Source organism: Gambusia affinis, linkage group LG21 (genome assembly GCF_019740435.1).
Source record: "Gambusia affinis linkage group LG21, SWU_Gaff_1.0, whole genome shotgun sequence".
Taxonomy (NCBI): domain Eukaryota; kingdom Metazoa; phylum Chordata; class Actinopteri; order Cyprinodontiformes; family Poeciliidae; genus Gambusia; species Gambusia affinis.
In genome coordinates, this window is record NC_057888.1 from 5,724,518 (window position 1) to 5,740,956 (window position 16,439).

At 37.0% G+C, this 16,439-nt stretch overlaps 1 protein-coding gene across 5 annotated transcripts in view; it reads right to left on the reverse strand.

Annotated features, from left to right (window-relative positions):
• LOC122823984 (RNA-binding Raly-like protein) overlaps positions 1-15,524 on the reverse strand; it is a 111,749-nt gene extending 96,225 nt beyond the window's left edge. Inside the window, exons 1-2 of one of the 5 annotated variants that reach the window (XM_044104107.1) lie at positions 14,528-15,519; positions 14,351-14,425 (exon numbers count right to left, since the gene is read on the reverse strand). The gene's annotated coding sequence lies outside the window, so the exon portion shown is untranslated. Of the gene's footprint in view, positions 1-14,350 lie in introns of all 5 variants that reach the window. The other 4 variants (XM_044104110.1, XM_044104108.1, XM_044104105.1 and 1 more) reach the window with 4 other exon arrangements.
• Between the last annotated feature and the right edge of the window lie 915 nt (positions 15,525-16,439).

A 16,439-nucleotide genomic window follows, 5' to 3' on the forward strand; every position in this document is an offset into this window, starting at 1 on the left:
TGCGGAGGAATATATTTCCACCACCACTGACAGTCCCCTCTCTTCCCAGAGTGATCCGTTTGTTGGGGGAAACATAAAAAGGTTTGCTCGGTGAACATGTTTCTGCCCTCAGGGTTACACAAACTCAATAGCTAGCGTGCTAGCATAGCCTTCTCTCCTCGAGTGCACCTGTGCTTCTCTTACAGTGGCGGCGGCTGAAAATTGAGGTCATGCTCCTCGTGAGTATGCGAGTCAAGATGCCTCGATGTGGAAATGCTCGTCTTTATTCTCCGTTTCAGTGTGGATCTTTTTGAAATATCTATTTGGGGAATTTTCCCCACAGTTGCTCTGAGATATTTCAGTGTTTGGGGGCATCTTCTTAATTGTCCGAGTCTCTTTAAGTTCTGGTGTTGCAAAAAAATGCATAAAGTGTCAGTTTCAGTTTATATTCTCTTAGATGTGTAACATTTTATGACCTGAATTTATCAAAAGGGAATTGATCAAACAGATTTGTTCTTAAGTTAAAGAATTATTAAAAAACAAAACAAAAAAAAAACAAAAAAAAAAAACAACCTTCAACTGATCTTCTTTGCAGTGTTTCTGCTTTTTCACATTTTCAGTTTAATTACCTATTTCCACTCTAAGGAAGAGAGGTAACAATTTAAAATTGAAAAATTAAAGATCTAGCATCATAAACCACAACAAATACATGAAAAAGAGAGATTAACAGAGATGACTTTATTATAAAGCTTCTAATTAATTAGATTTTCATTTCAATTAAAAGATTATTAATAATTCCTAATTTTAAAACTGATCCAGCTTGAATATTACAGTGAATAATTATGGGGGATTATCCTTTAAGGTTTCTTCTCCAAGTCCAACACAGATCCCACAACTGTTTTGAGAGCGGACAAATATTTTGTTAGTCAAACTAAGAGTTAATTTTATGACTCAAAGTTCAGCTGGTTAGCTGAAGTGGGCAGAACGTCTCTGGAGATAAAAAGTCAAAATACAAAATCTGGATCTCAATACAGTATGACAAAAACATAACAGCAAAATTCTGTAGGAATTAGAAAACTTTAGCCAATTAAAGGACAAACCAGAATTGTTGAGATCACCTTTAAATTGAACAACAATCAAATGTGGCTCTCAACTGATGCTGTATAAATTACAACCTGAACAGTTTCACTTTAATTTCTTGTGCTGCACCAAACTCTGGGGGAAGTGTTTAATGTAAATACACCTGAGTCACTGGAGCAAATCCCTTTAAAAGCAGTGCAACAAAATTACCATCATTCCCCGTTCAATTTGCAGTCTGTGTGTAAGGGTTAGCTCTGTGTCTGATGCACTCCCACAAACGCTGAAAGACTAATTGAAATTTAAGTCCAAAGCGGTTTCTCCACTGAAGCGACAAGCAAGCACGATGTCCAGACAAAGCAAAGCAGCCGAGCCGAACCTCCAAACTGCCCCCGGATAGGTTTGTTTTGCATCTTTTAATTCTCTTCTTTTTCACAGTGATCTTGTCTTTTTAAGAAGATTTTTTTCAACTTACTTTAAGGTTACTTTCAAGTGATTCTTTGTGTTTTATTTAAATCTGTTTGCAGCCGTTTTGTGGGCCCCATGCAGCCCATTTGCATGCCTTTGTCATTTTGTGGCGCTCTGTAGTTATTTTCTGCCTCTTTGTGGTCATTTTGTGCTTCTCTGTGGGTGTTTTGTCTCTTGTGTATTTTTTCTATTCCTTAATGCTGGTTAGTATTTTATTAAAGCCATTATGTTGTAATATTTGGTCTGATTTTGGTCCCTTTGCAGGCATTTAGCTTGTTAACAGATAGTCTGTATCTCCGTGTGGACATTTTGTGGCCCCAGCAGCAGTTTAGTGATGCTGCGTGTTTTCTTCTCAGCTAGTGTTTCTTTCATACATAGTTTAACAACTATGGAGTAATTTATAGGTCTGCGTAAATATAGAGAAAGAAAATATATTGAAAGTAAATATTTACAAGTAGTATTATTTCACCAAAACCCATCCATTTGTCCATCCACACTGTAAATTGTAACATTAACTTGACTTTTGACAAGGTTTGGTAACACTCAATTAAAGTCCAGTGATTTTTTTTTTTTATGTATATTTAATTACAATGTTGAGTTTAATCAAATAGATTTGTGGATTTTACTTTTTTAATTCAGTTATAATAAGAACATGATTTAAATGAACTGAGGGGCTTTTGACGTAAAAAACATTTTAAAAATCAACTTACACTAACTGGCAACTAATTAAACCACCAGCAGCAACTAATTAAACCACTTTTTTATTTGTCACAAAAATTATTTTTGAGTTATTTAAAGCATCTCCAAAGCTTCATTTGCAGTCAGTTCATCAATAATGAGCCAACTTTAGAGGAATGCAGCTCTTATTAGTTATTTTTTTTGCTATTTATATTTGCATGCATGAAGCTGCACAATGAATGAGTAGTATGTTTATTTTTATAACCAACCTGCTCCGCCAAAGGGTGCAGCCTTGCATATGCTTTTGTCTGTTTAACTGGAAAAAGTGAGCAAACTTTTACTGCTTTATTTTCTGTCAAAGTTTGAGTAGAGAAGCAAATAAAAAGCAGAAGTCAGGTACTGCTTCAATTAGCTAATTTTCTTTTTATATATGTTTTTAAAAAGTGCCTTCAGAAAGCTTTGTGGTTTACGCAAAAAAAAAAAAAAAAAAAAAAAAAAAAAAGCTTTGGCTTTTGTTCAAGTCATTACAACATACCAGATTTAATTAATTGAAAGTTTTTGTACTTATGGTTTGAAGGATGGTTTAAGAAAGCTATGAGGACTCAGGAATAGCATGAAAATGAACCTTGAAGAATGTGTTTCCAAATCTTAGAGTTTTGTCTTTTTGGATCACTTTGCCATCACACTGCGTCTCGTCTTGGGTGATTTTCTGCAACACTGCAACTTTCAGAGATGAAGCTGGTCCAGAGGACAAACTGCACAGTCCAAGCCATAAATAAACCTGGCCGTCACGGCTGTCAATAATTTGGAAGGGTGTCAGTATGCAGACACATCCGCAGCCGGTCAGGAGCAGGTGAGGGACAGCTGAGGCCAGCAGCAGGCTGGAATGAACAGCTGATCCCTGCAGAACCGGCTGGACCGGACCCAGAGGAGGGGAGGACTCTCGCTGTAACCGGCATCCCTGTGGTAATCCAGGCAGGACATTATCTGCTTCGATGGCTCTCTGCAGCATCTGGAGGAGTTCACGCCACTACTCTGCCTCCCTTTTTCAGCTAACAGCATCACACAGCCATTTAGACACCATATGTGCCTGAAAAGCAGGTATGACGCTCTTGACTTGTGCTCTGCCGCCACAATCAGACCAGTCCTCTAACTGTCTCAGCTGAAATAATTGCTGTTAGCGATGCCCAATTGCTTCTACACTTGCAGACAGAAATGATCCCATCAATTAGATGTTGGTCGTACACTTACTACGTTCATGCTCTGGTCAGCTTGAAATGACCAGTATATTATTTGCTTTGCTTGACAGCAATAAAATAATTATGGAAGATTTGCCTCTTGGTCTATTCGCTTAAACAGAAATTAGCCTCCACTCCCAGACATATAATAATATAGAACTTTTAGAATTTTTATTTGTTTTTTGATCTTCAATACTTGATGTACCTTTAGATTCCAGTGATTTAAAAACCAACAACATATAAACTGCATGTGTTTTCTAATCTTGATGATCTTAACTTAATTATCAGGTGTTCACCATTTATTAAGCTAGTTATTTATTTATTTATTTATTATTTAAAAGAAGTGGCTTATAGTTCATAGGCATAATCTCAGAGTGGAATTTTACTTTAAATCCAACATTAAAAACTATTTTTTTTAACAAATCAACAGTGTTAGTTAATCAATTAACAGGAATGTCAGCAGTTCTTCAGAAAATTCACAAATACAACAGGGTGAAAATGCTAGCTCCACTAACCATGCTAATAATTACCTATTCAAGATGCTGGAGGGAGTTAAAGCTGCAGTATGTTCCTTTTATAAAAACATGTTTTTACATATTTAATAAAAATTGTCATTTTTATCTTGACAGTACAATATGAGACAATCTGTGAGAAAAAGTCAAGCTCCTGTGGTCCTGCTGCTGTACACCGCTTCCTGTCTGAAACAACCAATCAGAGCCAGGAGGAGGGTCTTAGCGCTGTCAATCAAGCTCATGTCTGCTGTTCACACCCTGCCCATTGCTCTCTCCTGGGCTGCAGCTCTCCACTACATGTAGAGGAGCCTATACTGTGAATGCGCATTCTAGCTAGCACTGCCAACAATAACTTTGGATAAACAGTTTTCTTGAAACATTAAATTTAAGAAAAAAAAAATTTAAATCAGGTTTTCTACTATCACATGTATAAACATGTGAAGTTTGCTAAATGCAACCTGAACTGTGTATGTTGTTCTGATGAGACTACAGTTAAGCTTTTCAAAATGAGTCCCTATCATAGGTTTAATGTGAAGCAGGATTAATCCACAGAAAAACACCTCATACTGTGAAGCTGTACGTCTTTTTAGTTTATTTAAGTGAAGAATCATAAACGTCTTGAAATACCGGGGCATTTTAAATAAATATATGCTTGTCTAGCAGAAAACACACCGTCATTAGATCCTTCTTCAGGATAAAACATTTGTCCACCTCATCTCAAAAATGGTTAAAATGACAAAAATCACAAAGCTAGACATAAATCCTATGTATTGCACGTTATAAGTCCTGTTTGCAAAAATTGCAGCATGTAGCACTGTTTGTGGCACATATAATGTAAAAATCTATATGGTAACTTTTATCACTCTGAATAAATTCCCCTCAAAAATGAAAAGATTAATTTTCTTCTTCATTGTGAGATTAGACTGCTGCATTAAAAGATACATTTATTTTAAAGTGTTTTGCACACCAACAGAATAATTTAATGATTTAAATGTTTTTCTTTGCTTTTGTTTGTCATATTTTCATCTCAATATTATTAAGAGTTTACAGTACAAATAGTTTTGATGCTCATTAAATAGTTTCTGCTTGCTCATTAAAAGTGAAATTAAATATAAATGATGTGAATAAAAGAGGAATAAAAAAATGTCGTGTTTTGAAGGACAGCAGATGCAAAACTTTCCTGAGCTTCTTTGTTTCTGTTGCTCTTTCTGTTGCTTTTGCATGTCTAAATTACTATACGGCTGGTTTTATGTCATGTTCACAGGTTTCACGGAGCAACGCTGACTTCTGTCACATCTCCAGACAATCCGCATGTACAGGAGCCAAGATTTCACATCATTTTCAGACAAGACAAGCACATGAAAAAACACAGGAGGGAATCATCTTTGGCAAGGTCACCCGCCTGCCTGCGGGTTAAACTTTAATGATCATATTTGGCAGACGGATGTGAGCAACACGCATTAATATGCCAAGAAGACTGATGGAGCAACATTTACACACAGGCAGACCATCATTCTCCAGCACTGCAGTTTAATTACAAGGAGCTGTGGCGAGAGTTTGTTGTGGTACCGACCAAGTCATCAGGAAACAATATGTATCGGGGACAGCGGCGCCAAATCTATATGTAATCTAAAAACACATTTTCATGTTTGAATCCCTGGTGATGCTGCCGCGGCCTGTAATTTGATTAAAAAGTTGTCCTGGATGTGTTAACTCGCCCCTCAACACAGATGTTGAAGTTGATCAATAACACTGGCATTTCTCACATCTAAGAAAAGATGATTGTGATTTGCACAAAATGAACTTTTTTTTATCTTTTCAGTCCTAAATTAATCAGGAACAAAACCAAATTTAAAAGTCTCTTTTTCACTAGGTAAAGGTAATTTTATTTATATAGCACATTTTCAACAACAAGGCAATACAAAGTGCTTTACAGGAATTAAAATAAACATTTGCCTTAATAATGCACCACACTTCCATCTCAGGATACAGAAACATGCCGCTAGGAATTCTGGGAAACATTTCCCACTCCTGTCCTTTTCTCCTGTCAGTTTTTTTTTTAAAGCCAACTTAAAAACTTGTTTATTCAACTTTTAGCAGTTTGACAAAATTAATAAAAAGTTAACGAAACTTACTACTGTAAATTTATCTTTCACAAACACTATTTAGGATCAAAATCTAAAACTGTGAATTTATTTGATTTAAACAGTAGGACATAGAAGAAAACTTAATGAAGCTCAAATATTTTACAGTGTAGAAGGTGCAACTGGCACAGAGTTTCTGTGTTTAGAAACCATTCCTCTTTAAGAGATAAAGTAATTAATTAAACAGTTATACAAATGAAAATAATAATGGCCAAATGCTTCCATGTCTTTTTTTTTTTTTATCCCATTGTTAATTCTCCAGACTCGGTGAGAATTGTGTTTGTTTTCTGTCTCCTTCCTGTCCAGATGCCTCCTCATAATAAGTGAGGTTTGCTGAAAATGTCATGTGTTGCAACACGTTTCCTAAGGTTGAAGCATTACAGCGCAGTCAAGGTTTGATTCAACCTGCTGCCTTTATTTATTTATTTTTTTTACTGGCAATTGCCATATTATGGTGTATTTTATTTCACTTTTTATTATAACTGCAATAAATTTGACTTGACATAAATGGATGTGAGCATACCTGCCTGGAATGAGTTTGATTATAGAATATCTGAATGTGAATAGACTGCACTCGCCTTGTAACAGTGCATTGTGAATTAGTTTTCCCTGCACAGGGGGAACCAGATGTAGCTCTTGCCTAATTAGTCCTTCCTAACCTCTAAACTAAGCAGTTTACACAAATACACACCACATGTACAGTATCTGTCTTGTTTTCTGTGAAAATCAAAAATTAAACGTCATTATAATAAGTTTCTTTACAAACCTGTCTCTATTATGTTGCCCATGAGGACACAGTCAGTGTTAATTAGTAATGAAACAAGCCAAAATTATATTTTCTGGTGTTATCCTGAAATTACAATCAGGCCTCAGCATGTCAGACAGCAGTATTCATTTCTCTGCTGTCCTGTATGTCGAAAGGAAGCAGTAAAAATGTGAGGAAGACATTCACTGTGATCCAGTTCTTTCAATACGGGTTTAATTGCCCAGAATATGAGCTGTGACATCCCCTCACTTATCAAATTAAGAGTTCGAAAAAGGGTAGTGAGGTGCTCAACACCCATCTGAACTGGGTGTTTTACGTTGAAACTGAAACATAAAATTTTAATAATGTAGCTAAAACATGCTTAATATATATTTTTTAGAATACGGGAGCCTAATGCAGTACGATTCCCCATGAAGTTATTCTTCAGTCCTTGTAGATTAGGTGGCACGTTCATCGCCCCAAATAAAGAATGCAACAGTATAAACACTGAGCGAACATCCAGCCGTACATGGAGGAGACGAGGGCGGCGTCTCAAAGAACGACATGTTTTAGTGCAAATCGAATTTAAAACAAGAGACTTGGTGAAGATGCCATCAGAAGCCACATTGTGATTGAAATGCCGCTCAGCAGGAAAGAAGATAACAGTCAAAGTTTAAGAAACACAGATTGCAGATTTCAAATCCACTTAAGGACGAAGACCTAATTTTTCCAGGTATGTCCTGCAGTTTAATCATTGCACAGTGGAAGTGTTTTGTACTTATTGTTAAATTAAGAGGTAAAAGAGTCAAAGCTACTTTGGAAAGGTTCAGCCAGAAGCTTCTACGTGTCAGAAAGGCTCAGTCTGAGTCTGGATCTAAATCCAGTTGGGAATCTGATGAAACACTAGAAAACCAACGTTCACAGACAATCTACATCATAAGATAAATGGATAAAAAATACATTATTTAGCTCCGTAAAGCTGGTAGAAACCCTAAGATTTGCAGCTGGAATTGAGGCAAAGAGTGCTTTTTTGTTTTGTTAACCCCAATAAAACACATTAACATTTGGGGTTGTAACATGATCATATGTAACTCAGTAAAAAGGACAGTAATGCTCTTAAATTACTGTCAAATACAGTATATATAAGAACAAAATAAATAGACAGCCGAGGCATGAGAGTCCCTCTTGCACCCCTAAACAAAAACAAAACAAAAAAACAGCAACAAACTATTGTTCCTTTTTTAACCGGGGTAAAAGTTCAGGAGGTTTCTGCTCATTCAGCGATCACATGCAGCTGACTGACAGCTGGCAGCAGCAGGCGGAGTAAGATGAGTGTTACTCAAGGTTACATCTGGCCCGAGGAAAACCCCCCACCGCCTCTGCCTTCCCACTAAAAGGAGTTTAAACTACAGGAAATGGTTTAAAAGAAGATTTCGTATGCTTTAAAAGAAAAACAGAAACACAGGCCTTGAAGATAAATGTATGTTTTTTAAAATCATGGAAAATAATCTTTGTAGAAAAGTCGAGGGCTGAAACTACAGTCTGTACAACTGAAAACCATTGTGGTAATACGGCTTAATTACAGCTCATTAGCTTTATATTAGAAGCAGCTTAGATACTATCTGCTGTAATAAATGCTTAGATGCTTCCATGAGTCTTATTTTTTTATAAAAAGTGATAACGCTTCATTGAGATGCTGTTTGGTTTTCTGCATTTTCTTTCATGATAAATAAGATTCATTATTTTGTTTTCATTTACAATATTGTACTAAACAAACAGACAGTGCAACTCGTAAACACAGATTGAAGTTGGATTATAAAATGGAGAAGACTGCAGACTTTTGAAGCCATGCTGCTCCGTTCAAATCAGGAAAAAAATACATGTTTTCCTGAATTCCTGCCGGCCTAATCTGCATTGAAATTTTCATCTTTAAGAAAAACAACTAAATGTAGCCAAAGCCAATTAAGATGACAGCTTTTTCTCCTGGTGACAGGGAAGGCAAAATAAACTCTGGAACGCATCGTTAATATGTAATTCTTTCCAAGATTTTGACAGAAATAGCAGTAAATGAGCAAATTCCCCTAAAGATGCCAAATTGAGTTCTTTCATGTATTCAATAATGTTACCAAAATGATTTTGACTCAAAACATTTTAAATCTGTGCTCCAAAATGAGAACGTTTATTCATATTTGCAGTTCTCTTCACTCTCAAATGCATTATCCACAATAAACAAAAAACATTAACTGGAGTGACCCATGTAAGACCCAAATCTGAATGCACTTTGGAGACAAACACCTGTATTCTTGCACACACATGAGAGAAAGAAATGTCTTTTTAAGTGTGATGCTGTGGGCCCGTCTCTTCCAAAAGACCCTGGGAACGTTCTTAAGACTGCCCATCATGATGAAATCTTCCAAATGCCAGGGGAATTTGAATTAAAATCTACTGGCATCTGTCTGAAGGGTGAAAAATTTTCATGATTCGTTTCTCTACAAAATTATGAACCGAGATATTTCTCAGAATCTACACAGAAATGAGACAAAATAAAATTCCTGTCATGGTAATCTGAGACCGAAATCCTGTAGAAAATATTTGAGCTGAGTTAAACATCTTTCTCGCGATAATGAACAATAACAGGATATTTCTTTTTACTATGACAACCTATAAAAGTTTAGGGCACAGGAAGCTCAAAGGCGACCCATTAGGATCGGTGCACGACTATACATTTTACATTTGCTGCACAAAATCATTCTTAGATAGAAACTTTAATCTGGTCTGTTCTGCCTATTTTCAGCTCCTTTCAGTTGTTTTAGGGTCTCTGTCACTTTAAATCCAAATAAGCTGCTGCCTACAAACTCAACGTTTACGCTTGCACATGAAAATGGCTGCAAACAGATGTGCAGTTATGCAACACTAAATCTTTGAAAAGCAGAAGTGGAGCTTCCTGCACAATCAACAAGAAAACAGCAAGTGGTTTCTGGATCAACAACAAAAGGCTTTTCCAGCAGCATAAAAGCAGTCGACCAAAGGTGATTTTACCCGCTGGGCTGCTAGGTAACGGGTTGGGCTTTACTGGCGTTGCTAGGTAACGGGCAGTGTATGCGGATTTATGTTCAGAAGGTTTTTGAAACAGCTCATTTTCCAGACACTAAAAAAAACATGAACTTATTGCCAAAATTGGGTGGTTTTTCTAAAGAGTTTAGAAACAGTAGAGACTCAAATGGATATACAAAAACACGCAAAATGTGAATTTTACATAAGTTAAAATTGTACCTATCTACCATTCTCATCTGATCCTGTCATAAATACACAGTAATTCGCTTTTTTTAACGATTTTTTTATGTGATCAAATGTGTTACCCCAAAACTCAATCTCTACTCACACCAACAAGCAGCCATGTGGTCACACTCACACCCGAGAGAGCCGAGGGCATGCTAGGTGCATACAGCAGATTCCTTCGTGATATTTTATTTATGCCAGTAGAGGTATGGCACACATGAGCTTTCATACCCTCCTCCTCTCTCTCTCTTTCTCTATCCGAGTCTCCTGTGCAGTTCTGGCTTGGCCCAGATAACAGCAAACCTGCCTGGAGGCGAGAGACACCAACACTGCAGGACGTAATGGAAGCTATCATAATGCTTAGCAGGAGCTCGGCTCATGGCGGCGAGACGGAAACGCCTCTCAGCTCGGAGTGTGAGGACACGTCGGTTTGTTTTGATGCAGTGGCTCAAGGTTTTAAAAGCTGACAAGATGGACTGATTTAGGTAAAGGGATGGGAAATGAGTAAAAGGACTATTGGCTGTGCAAAAATAGTGAATTTAAATCTCTTTTTAAATAACTTCTGGAAGTTGCTAAAAAAAATATCAAAGAGTGAATTTACTTCAGTGCAAGTTTATATATGATAAATTTCAGATTGATGTAGTTACTTTTGAGCTTTTGGTAGTGATTATAAAGGATCGTACAACAAAGTCAATCAATTTTAAAAACAAGAAGGAATTCATTAGGAACCAGAGTTACAATTAAAGGCTCAAATATCCAAATTTATCCCAATATTTGAATAAACATTCCCAAATGTGGGATTCTATCATGCATTCAACTCATATAAGTCAAAATTAATGTTTTAATGCAAGTCTCTTCATCTTTGTTGCTTTATTTTCCAGTAAAACACTTTGGATAAACATGAGTTTTAAATGGTGCTTTACATTAGGAAACCACTGGGATAGATGATGGATATTTAAAAAGTTTATCCTATTTTTCAACACCGTTGGACTCGGAACAAGCATAATGTTAGCCAGTTTTCACATGCTTGGGTCCATTGTCGAATCCGAACATCCAATTGGACCAATGCTACACTCATCTAACCCAAACTGTGTAAACAAAAATGCTTCAGATGTTCAAGACAAAGCCTAGCATCAATTCCAACACAAACAGAAGATGTTGAGAGAAGATTGAGTATAAATTAGACTATAAGTAAGAAGATACAACTCCTTCAAGCTTGATTGAAGTTTGCAGCTGCCAAATGTCTTCCGGTGAAAAACAAAGGTTCAGCTATTTACAAGATCAGAATTAATATAGACAAAGTGAGATATTTAAATCTAGGAGCATCGTACTGATAGGTAGGCATGGAGGTGGAAGCATCATGCTGAGGTCTGTTTCACTCTTAGCATAAATGATGCACTTCAAAGAGTGAATGGAAAAATGGAAGAGTGGGGCAGATTGTTTAACTTCACTTCAACAGCTTTAACTTGATATTGTACTTTTATGAACTGTGTTGGATCGGATTACGCTTTAAGAAATAACTGTACAGTTTTTTGTGTAATTTTGTCCCTGCTGTAGCGCCAGAGTACCAAACTCATTTTTATTCAAAATTATGAACCATTATACAATCAGATACAAAGGGGAGGCTGTGACAGAATCTAAAGGTAAAACAAATACATATTAACAACCTGTTAAACATGTTAGCCTTCGCTGCAACCTTACAATATGTAGCATCTTTTCAGATTTATGTAATTTGGCACTAGTCAAATAAAAACCGACTGATAAAATAAACCTCATCTTGAAGTTCTACTTATGTGGCTCTTTTTAGTCTTGATTTGACCTGCAGACCTTGAGTTTGACTCGTGCTGTAGAATATTTCATATTTAATCTGTTTTAATTTATGTTTCTGTCTCTGTGTGAATCTACATGCGTAGTTTGTCACTTTGCTACACCTGCGTTTGCCCTTTGTGGGACAAAGACTGATTGTAGTGTAATGTGCTTTGGAGTCCTTGGACTTGATAAAGAGATATAAAAGCACAGACCAATTACAGTTTAACAAAACCTGAGTTGAGAGTGTAACCTGATGTTTAATGAAACGTTAGTGGAGGCGTGTATGAATTTTACTGTGCGGATTACAGACAATACATAACACAAATCAAACTTGTGTCGCTCTGAAACAACTAAGGTAAGGTCACTATGGTAACTTTTACTGATAGTTTCAATCTTTTAGTCAGTCCAAACAAGTGAGCCCTGACTGATGATATACACTGCTTCTCAAATTACCTCGCAAATTAAAAGGCATTAAAACCAACCCCATCTTTTTATCTGCACCTGCTTTATGACCCGCATAGATTTAACAGACAGAAGCAGAATCAATACACACTAACAGCCTTTCAGCTCTGGATACAATGTTTAATTTAACTGCTCTAATTAGCCGGCTTTATTAAAAATGTAAGTTTACCCACAGAGTTCTGCATTCTGTATTTATCAATATTCAATTCCATTGGGAAAAAAAAAAAAAAGAGAAAGAAGTGCTCATTTCCGGTCTACTGCAGCGAGCTGTTTAATGACTCCCCGAGTTAACGGTCTATACACGGACTTAATGGTCCGCTCTCGTTTGTTTTATGGGTCCATATTATGGCGATGAAACCTTTGTTCTGTTCTGTCAAGCTGGATACATACGGAGAGTTAATTGGTGACGTTTAATAGCATTTAAAGCTGGATTCAAGGCAAACGGGAATAAACTTGTCATGAATTGACATAGTCTCCTGTTGGTTCAGTTACACTCCCTGCAAATCCCTCCTTCAACGCAACCATACAATGTCTTTTTTTACGTTTTCTGCAGCATACTGATAATCTGAAGTCAAACCTTCCTGTTGAGGGATTTATTTCCTCTAAGCCTCTCTCTTAGTCCTGTCTGTGGTTCTATTAATTTCCTGCAAAAATCTGATTTGACAAATCCAGAAAGTATTTTATGTATCTGCAGGGCTGGGAAAGCCGATTTGAGTTTGTCCAGCAGTGAGGAAGGTACTTATGAGTGGCGATATATTTGCTTCAGCTACTTATGCTTCCAACTCAAAGGAAATTGATTATTTCTGCCCCTTCCCGATCAATCTATAGATACAGCTTGGATACCAGTTTATAATCTCAGAGGTGCATCCTTTCCAAGGGTTTTGAAAAGAATTACTTAACGGAATTTATAACCTTTAAACTCTTTCAACATTTTATCAAAGTTGCAAACACAAACTTGAACATACTTTAATGGGATTTTAGGCAAGATTTTGTCTGAAGTCAACATGCAGATAAAGGTATCCTGATGAGATGAATTAAAAAGTCTTTATGACCTAACAGCAATAAGAACTGATCATCACTCTAAACCAGCTGCTCTTATGGTGAGAGATGGAGGTGGCAGCATCATCCTGTGGGGATGCAAAAAGGTCAAAACTAATGCAAAGCATGATGGGAAAAAATTGATAATCCTGGAAGAAATCCAGGTTCATACACAATTGCTATGGCCTGCAATAATTAGTAACATCAAGCTGTGTCTAATTATTATTTTAGTTACTTGGTTCAAATATCAACTTGGTTCAAATCTCAGATGATGACCAAACTTTAAAGGCAAGAAATCTTGAAATCTTTGTCTTACTAGTTTGTATTCGTACACATTTGTAGTCCAGACTTAAATCCCATCTACTACAAACTTGACAGTTTACTGAACGTTATCTGTCCAATCTAACAGCCTGAGCTTCTGTTCAAAGAAATATGGGCAAAAATATTTCAGTTCCTAGATGGAAAAATCTGGTAGAAATATACCAGCTCTGACAAGTGACAAACTTTGAACTCGGTTTACAAATTAGCCGACTTCTAAAGGCCATTAACTGCACTGGATTTTATTTAGGGGTGTCAGTTTTATTTTTTGAGAAACCATGCATCCTTCTTTAGAACTATGTCTTCGCAATCACTACTGCAAGTCAGCCCGTTGAGTCAAATCCCAGTAAAACACATTAAAGTTGGAGACTGTAAGGTGATAAAATATGAAAAAGTTCAAAGGATGTCAATATGTCTGCAAACTACTGTTGGAATCCGAATGAATAAAACTTGATTGTGATCTCAGCAGGTAACCTTCAGGTGAAATCAATGAAAATTGTTTGCTCTATTGAACAATTTTCATCAGCTTTACAAAATAACACATCAGCCACAGGTGCAGAATTCTGGTACCTCATTCTTTATTTCAAACATTTGTTAATGTACCTGCAAGTGGGAAAATGTCTGTTCATCCTCGTTGAAATAGAAAACAAGAAAAACGCACTGAACTCTCCCAAGAATCTAGTAAGAAAAAATTACATCCAAAAATACTTGACACTGCCATCTGCAAGAGTACAACAGGAAATAGGGGGGAAAAAAAGAGATAAAACAAAAAGCACAAACCTGTGAGCTCAGCTGCAAGAAAAGTGTCAGGTTAAAACGCCAGAGAGGGGATTTAAAAAGGATTGCCTTGTTTCTTTTTTTTGTAAAAGATAAAGAAAAGAGCAAAGTAAAAGCGAGAGGTTTCACCGGTGAGATTCATCAAAATCACAAACCACACTGCCAAAATGCAAACCAAAGCCACAGCAAAAGTCGACAGAAAACAACAACAAAAAAAATCAAAATAATAAAAAAAAAATGTCCCAAAACCCACCAGTAAATGCGCAGGAAAAAGAAAAATCTCTGTACTGATCAAATCTGCTCGGTTTCTGCAAAACTGCAAGCAAAGTGAGATGCTTTCTCAGAGACCGATAACGCACTCGTTTTCTTTCTTTTCTTTTTTTTCCTTCAATTTAAACCCTCTCGATCTGAATCACCGCATGCTGAAAACTTGAAGCCTGGATGGACTGACTGTAGAGGTGGGGGGGAAAAAACGCTTGAAACCAGCACGGCAAATGCTCAATTCAAACACCAGCAAAAGGAGGAAAAACAACCCAAAAAAAAGGAAAAAAGAAAAAGAAGGGGGTAAATTTAGAAGACCAAAAAAAATGTTTGTTTAGAAAAACAGAAAAAAAATAGCCAGTGGAAGTGTACTCACCGAGCGGGAGTAAAATGTTGCAATAAAAATGTGAAATGGCTCAAAAGAGGCTACAGTATGGCGGTGCGAGGCGGAATGCTGTGCCTTTTCCTCTCTCTAGCTCCCTGCCTCCAGTTCTGTCATGTGACTCCTTCAGCTCCGACTTCCAGCAATGAGAGTCCAACCTGGAACAGCTGATGATGCCGAATGCTCTCCTATAAAGGCTTGGCTTCTTACAAAAGTACGGGGAAGCAGAAAAAAAAAAAAAAAGAAAAAAAAAAAAAGAAAAGGGAAAAGAAAGAAAGATGCACGCCTTATCATGCTACGGTTACAACTGAGCTGGTTTTACGTTTCTCTGCTGCATTTTGAACATGCACAGCTCTCTCTTTGTGTCAGCGCCACGGGACGATCAAGTCATGCGGATTTTCTTTTTTTTTTATTCATTCGCTGGCATCGTGAGCTTGTACATAAAGGCATGGGTGGGAAAAGAAGAATCAGTCTGATGATGATCAGTGCATAAACAGTTAAGGGGGGAAAAACACTGAAGCATCATATTCTTAACAAAGCTTTGTCCTTTATGGTGAAGCCTTGATGCAGGTTAGAAAACACTTTGAGTTGTCAGCTAACATATGGATCCTAGATCAAAATCCTGTGGAATAAGAAGCAAAATTGAATAAATCAAACATACGTTTGGAAAGTATTCACACTTTATTCTATAACCTGATTCCAGGTTGTATTTAAGTAATCTATTTCCTCAAAACTCTTCACACTAATATCCCATTATGGCAATGTGGGGAAAAAAAGTTTAACATTTTCAAATTTATTGAAAGTAGAAAATCAAGAAGTCACATTCATATAAGTATAAGTATATTTATAATACGTTGTTGATTCATTTTCGGGATCAATGACAGTCGAGCTTTTTGAATTCTATTCCACCAGCTGAGCTCAGCCATCTTCAGGCGGTGTGATCCATTCTTCTCTGCTGGTCTTCTCCACCTCCTTCAGGTTGGATGGGAAACGTCTGTCAGCCATTTCCAGATCTCTCCAGAGACGTTCAGTCGGATTCACATTCTGAGATCTTGTCCGTGTGTTTTGAGTCTTCGTTCTGCTGAAAAATGAGAAGTCGCCCCAGTCTGAGGTCAAGGTGCTCTGCAGCAGGTTTTGATCCAAGACGTTGCTGCATTCGTCTTTTCCTCTATCCTGACTAGACTGTCAGTTGCTGTTGCTGCAAAACATCCACCTAGCATGATGCTGCTACCACCATGCTTCTCTATATAGGGAGCCTCCCCTGGTTTCCTC